Raw genomic sequence first — 10,545 nt, 5'->3', positions numbered from 1 at the left:
CAACTCACTCATATTATTAAACAGAGTAAATTACAATGCTTTTTTTATTTCATTATTGAAATTCCAGTGGTCCAAGCATATGTAGAAATGCACATATGTGTTATGTGTTTGTAAAATTATATTTCTGTCCTGACACCTGAGGGATTGTATAGGCCAAAGAGAAGTCATCAATTTCCATTAAACAACTCATATTATTAAACAGAGTAAATTACAATGCTTTTTTTATTTCATTATTGAAATTCCAGTGGTCCAAGCATATGTAGAAATGCACATATGTGTTATGTGTTTGTAAAATTATATTTCTGTCCTGACAACTTTCTGAGGGATTGGCATGGTGTACATGACAGTGTTAATGTGTATTGTCTTGACTGGAATAGATCTGCTACGCTGCTGCTGTGGCAGAGGAAGTACCGAGACTTGCTATTGCCAGTACATCCACAACATGCTGCTGTGAGCATGCAAGAAATACTACTGCTGCACAAATAAATAACCCAATCACCGTATTTCAAATACATGCTTTTAATTTAAACTTTCTATTCATCTATCTTGGGGGGGAAAAAAAGTTATCAGAGTTTCTACAAAAATATTAAACAGTACAACTGTTTCAACATCGATAATAAGCACCAAATATTAGAATGATTTCTGAAGGATCATGTGAAACTGAAGACTTGAGTAATGGCTGCTGAAAATTCAGCTTTGACATCACAGGATTAAAATACATTTTAAAATACATTCAAATGCAGCCTTAGTGAGCATAACAAACGTTTTTTAAAACTTTTGAATGGTAGTGTACATATTTAAATTGTCTCCATCCTGAGAACACAAAGTATTGTTTTTTTTTTGTCGTCTAATCAAAGTGAAAGTATTCCTCATGCTCAAGCACAGGGGGTTTTGGTAGTGCTATAGAGAGAGCATTTATAGGCTTACTACAAATGGCTTACGTGTGTACGTGACATAAAAGAAAGTATATTAATCATCAAATCACAAAGTTTTTCAGCATCATATGATTGGCTACAGATTTACCTTATGAAACTTTAGCTGCCATAAACTAGCACTGCATTTATCAGACAGAGTGGTTGTAATGAAAACAGCCTATGATCAACAGATGTGTGTCAGCAGAGAGTTAGCCAAGTTAACCACAGCTGAAATGTACCTAAAATATTAGTGTTCTGTGGGCAAAATCATTGGTTTGTATTTTCAATGTCTAGTGTTCACAAAATCGTCAGACTTCAATTGCCATTAGTACATACAGTATGTCCATGTCTTAACTCAGTGTTGTTTAACATGTTAATAAAGCCAAGAAACATGCCTGTATTTGTATATCTAATTGTGTATTGTCATGATGTTTTGGTTTGATTGCTTCAGATAGTCAAGACATGTAAAAACTATAATTTCATGTCTTATTATGAAAATACATCAAGTTTATTAAACTAAGTAGGCTCAATACGTCATACATTTCCTGCATAAAATTGTGTTATTGTATTTCTCTATTATGTTTTCACAACCAAAATGTGTTGCACTTAAGCCCTTTATTATATTGTCTGGTCATGTTTGTCTAAAATGACTTTTACTACATCAGCCTAAACTTAGTTCACCCCAAAATTATATTTCTGTCATGTCATTCCAAACCTATATGACTTTATTTCTTCTGTGGAACATTTAATAATAATAATATACTGGGTTTTTTTTTCCATTGCGGTGTTGATTCAAATTTGAAAATTGAACGTGTAATCTCTTGAACGTGTATATAAATGACTCCCGCTCAACTTAAATCTAACAAATGTATCACTGACTGGGTTGTTGGTTCATTTGCACTGTTACACAGGCTATACAGGTACAGTGTTATACTGCAATGCATAAACAATATCATTGTGTTGTCTCTTATGTCTCAAAGGCATTTGTTTTTGTTTATTTATTCTCATTTGCATAGTTGAGTCATAACCTTTGAAAATTGTATAAATGTTGATGAGTTTTCTGGTGTTGCAGCATTATGTAATAATTTACATGATACAAAATCAACTTTAAACAAATGAAGAGCAGCCAAAGAAAGTTTGTTCATGTTTATGCAGAAATAAACATTTTGATAAATCTGTGTGCTTTCTTTTTCTTTTTGAAACCGCTCTCTGAAGGAGTCACGTAAGTTTTATGCAGCGTCGAAAGTGAAGATCTGTATCATGAGATGCAGTGACTGGGTCTTACAGGACAAATCATGTGGGTTGAATGGCATTTTCCAAGAACAAGGAACAAAGTAAGGCCGGAAAAATAAATTTTGTTGTGTTTAAAACTAGCTGCTTTCATGCTCAGTTTACTGATGAATCATCTTATTAAATCTGTCCATACCATCTATTTATTTGACTCACCAAGTCATTTAAAATATGCTACTAAAACCCACATGGATTTGGAAAGCTGTTCAAATATTATCTACACAAGCACGCAATGGTTTAATGCACTTATAGATTTTTCATAAAAATAAAAAAAAAGTAATTCACACGTTTGTATTAAGTGCTGGTGCCACAGGTGTTAAACGGAACAGAGTATGTAGATTCATGCATGACAGATTTAAATTACTTTTTCAGTGAGTTTGCAGTATGATTGTAGTTTAAATGTTGTACTTGCTGAAGCTGTTATTGGATCATTTGTCACTCTGGATCAAACACAGCAAGTTAAGCATCAAAGAAAACCTCCCATTTGACCTCATTGGAAGCCCTCTACTGTGCTTATTGCCAGTACATCCACAACATGCTGCTGTGAGCATGCAAGAAATACTACTGCTGCACAAATAAATAACCCAATTGTAGCATACATGAATCACCTTGTAGCAGATCTATACAGGTGGAGCTGGGGAAGGTGGAGGGTTTCTGAAGGTCACTGCAACTGCTACAGTAAGCACTAGCCAAGTATTTGAATGTTAAGCAGCAAGCTCATTGGCTGTTGATACAAAAAGAACCAATCATCTGTGCCATGTGATAATGATATCATAATGTCAGTTTGAGTTTGACCTATCGGACTGCACCATCTAGAGTTTCATGCCAGAACTTTGCATTTTTATGACTGCTGCTGTGGTTGTTCTACAAAATGGATGGTAAGGTGATTTTTAAAGTACATTTCTTAAGTTTCTAAACATTACACCAGTAGAAAACGTGTTTACGCATTAATAGGCTACACTCTGCCATTTTAAAATGAGTACATATTAATATTTGTTGGGATATAATTATAGGTTTAGGAACGTAACATGATTGACAGTTTAAGCCTTGAGTCATAAAACTACAGTACACAGTGGTTCTTAGAGAGAATATTGCTGTTATTCAAAGATCTGTTTTGTATTGATCAATTGTGTTCTATACAGAATTAAAGCAACAGGGTTAACATTTTAAGATCGCCCCTATTGACTAACATAAAGTGTAAAGATAAACTAGGGGAAAAAAAGAGTAGACCTTGTATTTCACAGAAGTATAATGATTATTATGATGATTTATGCGTGTCAAACTCATTTTCACTGAGGGCCACTTCAACATTATGGCTGCTATCAAAGGGCCTGTTGTAACTGTAAGACTGTACAAATATTACTACTCCTTAACCTATTGTTAAATAACTGTCTCTTTATTTTATTATTACTTATTTAAGTTACAAATATTGCATATGCATTTGCATTGATGTAAAAAATATATGTTATTGCTCGGTGTTATTTTAACATAAATCCTTTTAATTTATCAGGTTAAGAAATCCAAATTACTCCATAAATCAAAGTAAATAAAGACAAGTATCATCAAACACAGGGCATTACATTAACTTTGTTCAAACCTTTTTGGTACATTTATGGTACAACAAATAATTGTGAGCTTCTAAGAACGTGTGACGGATATGGCATTAAAAAAAATAAAAAATAAGCCCGGTCTCATGAAAGTGTGTATAGCATGATTTTCTGTTTCTATTTGGCATGCGATTAATGCGCAGAAATTGACTTTGGCGTGCATATGATACGCACGTGTTTGGCGTGCATATGATACACAATCAATGCTTGTAGTAGAAAAAAATAAGTGGTGGTACTCAACCCCACTCCCCCATCCAAAAATAAATAAATACAAACTAAAGTACTAAAAAAAAAAGTACTTAATTTTCATAATTTGCAATGAATGTATATAGTGCCAAAATAAATAAATTCATTAATAACTGTTTGCAATTCAATTCGCATTTATTTATGTAGCACTTTTCATGATACACTGTTGCGAAGCAGCTTCACAGAAAATGAACATTTGTAAATTACATTTAGTAGTTTACAGCACTTTTAATAAGAAAAAATTTAACACGTCAATCTGCAATACCAAATAGGAACACAGAGGGACGTCAGAAGACCACTAAATTAGCTACCTTGATCTGACTGATCCAGATTTATTAAACCACACTGACTACTGCAATCTAAAACACCTTCAGCCAGCATCCAGTATAAAACACTCGTGCTTTTAAGCCAAATAGCTTGCTGATTTTTTTTTTTTTACTGACATCTGTACGTTAGTACTATTATCTCCGCCATCTCTGATGAAATCGGCCATGTTTTTCCATTTCCGTCGGTGGGGCTCTAGCACTGAGGTCCGCACTTATTCCTTTGAGCCGTCCACGCAGTCGTCATCAATGGAAAAACCGCACACCCCTAATCCCAACCATTGCATATCATAAGCACACCAAAGGCAATTTATGCGTATAAATAGAACGCCAAATAGAAACAGAAACTTGTGGTATTGATACGCACTTTCATAATTTACGATATAAAGCTGCATAGATTTTTATTTTAAGACAGTCATATGCTCTCGCGGGCCACATAAAATGTGACCCTGGACCACAAAACCAGTCATAAGAGTCAATTTTTCTAAATTGAGATTTATACATCATCTGAAAGCTGAATAAATAAGCTTTCCATTGATGTATGGTTTGCTGGGATAGGAAATATTTGGCCGAGATACAACTATTTGAACATCTGGAATCTGAGGTTGCAAAACAATCAAAATATTGAGAAAATCGCCTTTAAAGTTGTCCAAATGAAGTTCTTAGCAATGCATATTACTAATAAAAAAATAAGTTTTAATATATTTACAGTAGGAAATTTACAAAATATCTTCATGGAACATGATCTTTACTTAATATCCTAATGATTTTTGGCATAAAATAAAAATCAATAATTTTGATCCATACAATGTATTTTTCGCTATTGCTACAAATATACCCCAGCGACTTAAGACTCAAGGCCGGAATAGGCCCTCGGGCCTTGAGTTTGACACATGTGATTTATGGAATATAGTTCATTACTTTTAAAAAAGTGATGTTACAGGGTTTAAACATAACTTGGGCACAACTTCAAGTATATGAAATGTCAACTAAAATATATAGGAAAAAATAAAAACGTAATACTTTATTTTACTTCATTTTGTTTTCACTGAAATGTGCATATTGCAAGGAGATGATGAATACAAAAGGTTGAATATTTTAAAATAAATAAATGCACAAAAATAAAATAAAGTTGCTGAATTTGTAAAATTTCCCACCGTGAGTCATGCTTGGTTTCATCTCACATGATCGTGGCATCATGAACTTGTCATTATCAACCCTCCTCTGCCTATTTAAATAGTGGTCAAGACGCCTCTCATCTAGAGATCGATGTGTAGGCCGGACTTAATCTTTACACCATTATGCTCCATTTACGTCTGGTAATTGTTGTCGTCTGATGGTGAATGATCAATCGTGGTGCAGTCAGACTACAAAGCCTGCAGTTGTTTTAGGGTCACTTGTACCCACATAGTAAGAAGAATGATTCTCCTGTTGGGCGGTCTGTTCACAGCAGCCCACATCAGTGCTGACAAAGACACTGCTCTCTGTTCACCAACCAGGCCACAATGACAATGTGCCATTATGGTAAATGGATGATTGTGTCCGGGATGAAGTCACATCAGGCAGAGTCATCAGGTTGCTAATGTGAGTCATGATGATCCGTTTGGTTTTTTAGTGTTGAATACTCAAAAAGTGTACTTAAGTACAATACTCAAGTAAATGTACTTAGTTACTGTCCGCCTCTGAGTATACTTAGTACAAAATAAATGTATTTCAAAAACATTATAGTATATTTTTTGTTCACTAGTCTACTTGTTTTATTTGTCTCAACAGCCATTTATGAGCACTCTCCATGCTCACGGCATCCCAGACACAAATATTTTTACAATTTATAAAAAATGTTTTACTGTCTGGGATTCAAAATCTCATCTGAGATTTCAGTATGGAGATAAATGTAAAGATTATAGTATTACATCACATTGTAAATACAATTAGCACTGTTTTGTTGTTTTATTTTGTCATCTGAAAACAAGTGGATAGATAGTAAGTGTCCTGAGATGTGAGCTTAGGACTACTACACATGCGCATTGGCTGGTCTAGTCTGAAAAATAAGCTTAACTCTATTTGAGAATAAGAAGCGAAATTTATGAGACAATTGTTGTGAGATTTCATTGATTTCAAATAAGTAATTTTAAGTGCCCCTATTATGGATTTTTGAAAATTACCTTTCATGCAGTGTGTAACACAGCTCTAAGTGAATGAAAACATCCTGCAAAGTTTTAAAGTCCCCATGAAGTCAAAATGTAAGTTTTTTTTTAGTGTTAGTATCAATATTTTAGTCTTAAGGTTATCTATAAGCAAAGTCCCTTTAAGGCAGCTGTCCGAGAGAAATGACTTGCCTTAAAGGGACATCGGTTGCACTCTATGAACTTAAAGTGGTTTTCATGCGTGTTAAATAAAATAGGAAGACAGAGGGAAATGAAGAGGCCAAAAGTGGTACATCGGTAAAACATCGGTAAAGCTTTTTATCTCAGAAGGAAGCAGAACGCTTCAAAGAGGTAGAAAACTGGTGTCAAGCTTTTGATTGACAGGTAAAATACCATGCCATGCCATGCCAAAGCAGCAGCTGTTGTTGAAAAAGGGGCATGTCTAAATCAGTGGTTTAAGCTGGCGCACATTCTAGAATGGATTCCATCTTTTACAGACCTTTTAAAGTGAATGTTTACATATCAAAAGTTTCACTTTAGTCTTTTAGGATCTTCAGCAAAATATTTCCAAACTCTTCTGGTAGATTGCTGAGACCTGCGCACTTAAATACACTCTCAACCATATCAGTCCACTCTAAACAAACAACACACCGCATATCAAAGTAAAGCAGCAATCTTCTGCATACATATTGTCCCTCGCTTTTCGAGACACCAACTTTGCCTCAAGACACTGATCAGACTTGCATGAGGTAGGTGTTCATTATTGGACTGTTATGGATGCGGTGTTGGGGGCTGCCATGTTAAAGATAGCTGTTCTACCCTGCCAATGTTTGTTAGGGTCCCACATGCCTGAGGCTCCTGAGCCTGACCCCTGACGCCACACAACATGAGCCAATATGAGCCATGCTGCCTGCTCTCTGCATGCTAATGTAATAGTATTATTCCATACTTATTACAGCCCCTAAAGCTGTGCACATAGAAGGACTTTGTAAATATCTGTTTTGTGCACGTCTGTGAGGGGTCACATCCGTTCATTAGATGGATATTTCAGGTGCTTAATTTTCATATATTTCACTATTATCCGATACAATAGAAAAATCAGCTGACATTTCTTTTAAGATTCAGGATGAAACAGCTTGGAGAAAGGATCTCAAGGAAAGCAGTAATTTATAATAATACTAATTAAACAAACAGAATGTGTGATTTTAGTGCAATTGTAGTGGAAAATGTTGTCATGCTTACTAAAGACATGTAAAATCATGTGTAAGTAAAGGGGGATAATGCTTTCCGCTGAATTTGTTGCAAATATTGCAGATGAGTAAAATGAATTATGCAACAATATTTATATATGCTGTTATACAGAGTCTTACTTTGTGTTTAGTGTTAGTAGCAGTTCTGTATTACACAGAATTATGAAGCCTACTTTGTAGTGTGAAGTATGATGGCTAATGCACTTCTTAACAGTAACCTGGAGTGATTTATTACTACAAGCAATTTATTATGCATGAGTCAACATATTGTCTGTAAGCTTTGCTGGAGAACTTTGATGGTTAAATATTTTAGGCTCTCAAGGTTAAATATTTCCCTTGTCTATTCCCGAACATGGAAAGCAAAAGTAATTTACGGTTGGCAAAAGCAACTGCATTAATTTTTAAAATGGACAAGCCAAAGAGCCGGGAATTCAAAAATAGCAAGAGTGAGGGTAGAAGATCAGATGGCATAGCACACTGAAAGTGGGTAGAGGAGTCTCAGCGGGAAACCTGACATCGCACTGAGCTCCATCCGACAGTAACACCACAGGGAGCTTCACATGTTCTACTGAGCATTAGGGTGTGGTGCACTTTTCGTGAGATGAGTTATCTGTGAGGGAACCCTCAAAATCAATGTGTCAGTTTTCACATTATTTATATATATATTTCATTGATTACCACAAAATATTTTTAATAAAACCAATTATTATTTTTAGAATTAAGATATGTATGATTATTTACAGATTATTTTATTTTATTCTATTTTATTTGTTTATTTATTTTCGTTTAACATTGTGATTATGCTGTCCTGCTATGAACTGTATTTCCAGCAGTGTATATTAACTAAACAAACTAAAATTCAGCATTTGGGAGTTTCATTCCAGGCCATTAGCATCCTATTTAAATCTGAGACAGGACCCACAACCATGAAATTACTCCGAGCACAGAAACTCAGATCCCAACATCAAAGACAAATTGAGAATATTAAATTGGCAAACCCTCACAAAAAGGGAAGGAGAAAGTTAGCCATGTTTTTATTTCACTCGGCATCTCTTGAAGATTTTATAAGGATGAGACATCATCAGAGTATCTTTTAGTTAGCAAACTCCCTGTAGCTCCATTTGTGCTGCATGGCTGCATAGAACATGAACTGGCTTCTCCCTGCCTAGATAGATTTGTCAGTGCATTTTATAAATAGCATGGCACGTGTTCTCATCCAGTGCAAGGAAATGAAGAATAAGCCTCAAGCATCCAGTGCATCACTAAAATATTCCCATTTTGAGAGAATTCGGATTGTTTAGACACACTGCAATTAGAATATGTTTCATAATTTCTGCGAGGCCTCACTAGAAATGGCATGATGCGCTTAAAATGCATTTGCTCTATTTTAGTGAATCCTATTAGCAACATGCAGCTTCTAAATAACATAAAATACTCGTTTAACCTCAGATTTAAAACAATTTTTATTTATTTTTGGAAAATTGACCCCTTCTTAACTATTCTGAGAGCTTTAGTCATATTATCAAACCACCTTTTATGACAAGAACTTCAATACCAAAGCTGACTTTAATAAGCAAGTGTGCAGATTAAATTGGAATATACCTTCTCTTTAATATCCGTGGTAGACTAAGCTTTTCTGATTCCCATCAAAGTCTACAATAGCACAAAGTCCTGTTTTTTATACATAACTCATGCATTACTCATGCCTATTAGTGTCTGTGAAGCAATTTATGATCCTTCAGAAAAAGAAATGTTCATTTTCATGCAGTGTTCCCCATTAAAAAAAAACTTAATGTGAAAGCAATAGGTTGCATCAGCCTCATAGGTTGAAATGGTAAGAGAGTGATGTTATTTGGAGGGAAATGTTCCTTTAGAAGAACTGAACGTGCCCGGAACTGCAAGTGCAATAACAAGCAAAATAACGTGAGTCTTATGTTGGTCCAAATGGTTTATATTGCATCAAGGGAAAAAGTGGCATCTGGCATGCTAGTAATTGTGAACCCTGGGAATAGTGATTAACAAAATATGCTCACTGAGGAGTGGTATATATACGTGTAAATCTTTTTCATTTTCACAGGCAAATCAGCTCTTCACTTGGTCCTACAGTACAACTGACTGGACGAAACGGCATTGCAAGGACATTCAGTGAGTATCCATTTATCTTGTCCATGCCATGCCAAAGCAGCAGCTGTTGTTGAAAAAGGGGCATGTCTAAATCAGTGGTTTAAGCTGGCGCACATTCTAGAATGGATTCCATCTTTTACAGACCTTTTAAAGTGAATGTTTACATATCAAAAGTTTCACTTTAGTCTTTTAGGATCTTCAGCAAAATATTTCCAAACTCTTCTGGTAGATTGCTGAGACCTGCGCACTTAAATACACTCTCAACCATATCAGTCCACTCTAAACAAACAACACACCGCATATCAAAGTAAAGCAGCAATCTTCTGCATACATATTGTCCCTCGCTTTTCGAGACACCAACTTTGCCTCAAGACACTGATCAGACTTGCATGAGGTAGGTGTTCATTATTGGACTGTTATGGATGCGGTGTTGGGGGCTGCCATGTTAAAGATAGCTGTTCTACCCTGCCAATGTTTGTTAGGGTCCCACATGCCTGAGGCTCCTGAGCCTGACCCCTGACGCCACACAACATGAGCCAATATGAGCCATGCTGCCTGCTCTCTGCATGCTAATGTAATAGTATTATTCCATACTTATTACAGCCCCTAAAGCTGTGCACACACAAAGTCTTTGTAAATATTAT

Source organism: Sinocyclocheilus rhinocerous, unplaced genomic scaffold (genome assembly GCF_001515625.1).
Source record: "Sinocyclocheilus rhinocerous isolate Xijiao unplaced genomic scaffold, SAMN03320098_v1.1 scaffold1829, whole genome shotgun sequence".
Lineage (NCBI taxonomy): Eukaryota > Metazoa > Chordata > Actinopteri > Cypriniformes > Cyprinidae > Sinocyclocheilus > Sinocyclocheilus rhinocerous.
The sequence above is the reverse complement of the archived record's forward strand: the minus strand, read 5'-3'. Positions refer to the sequence as shown.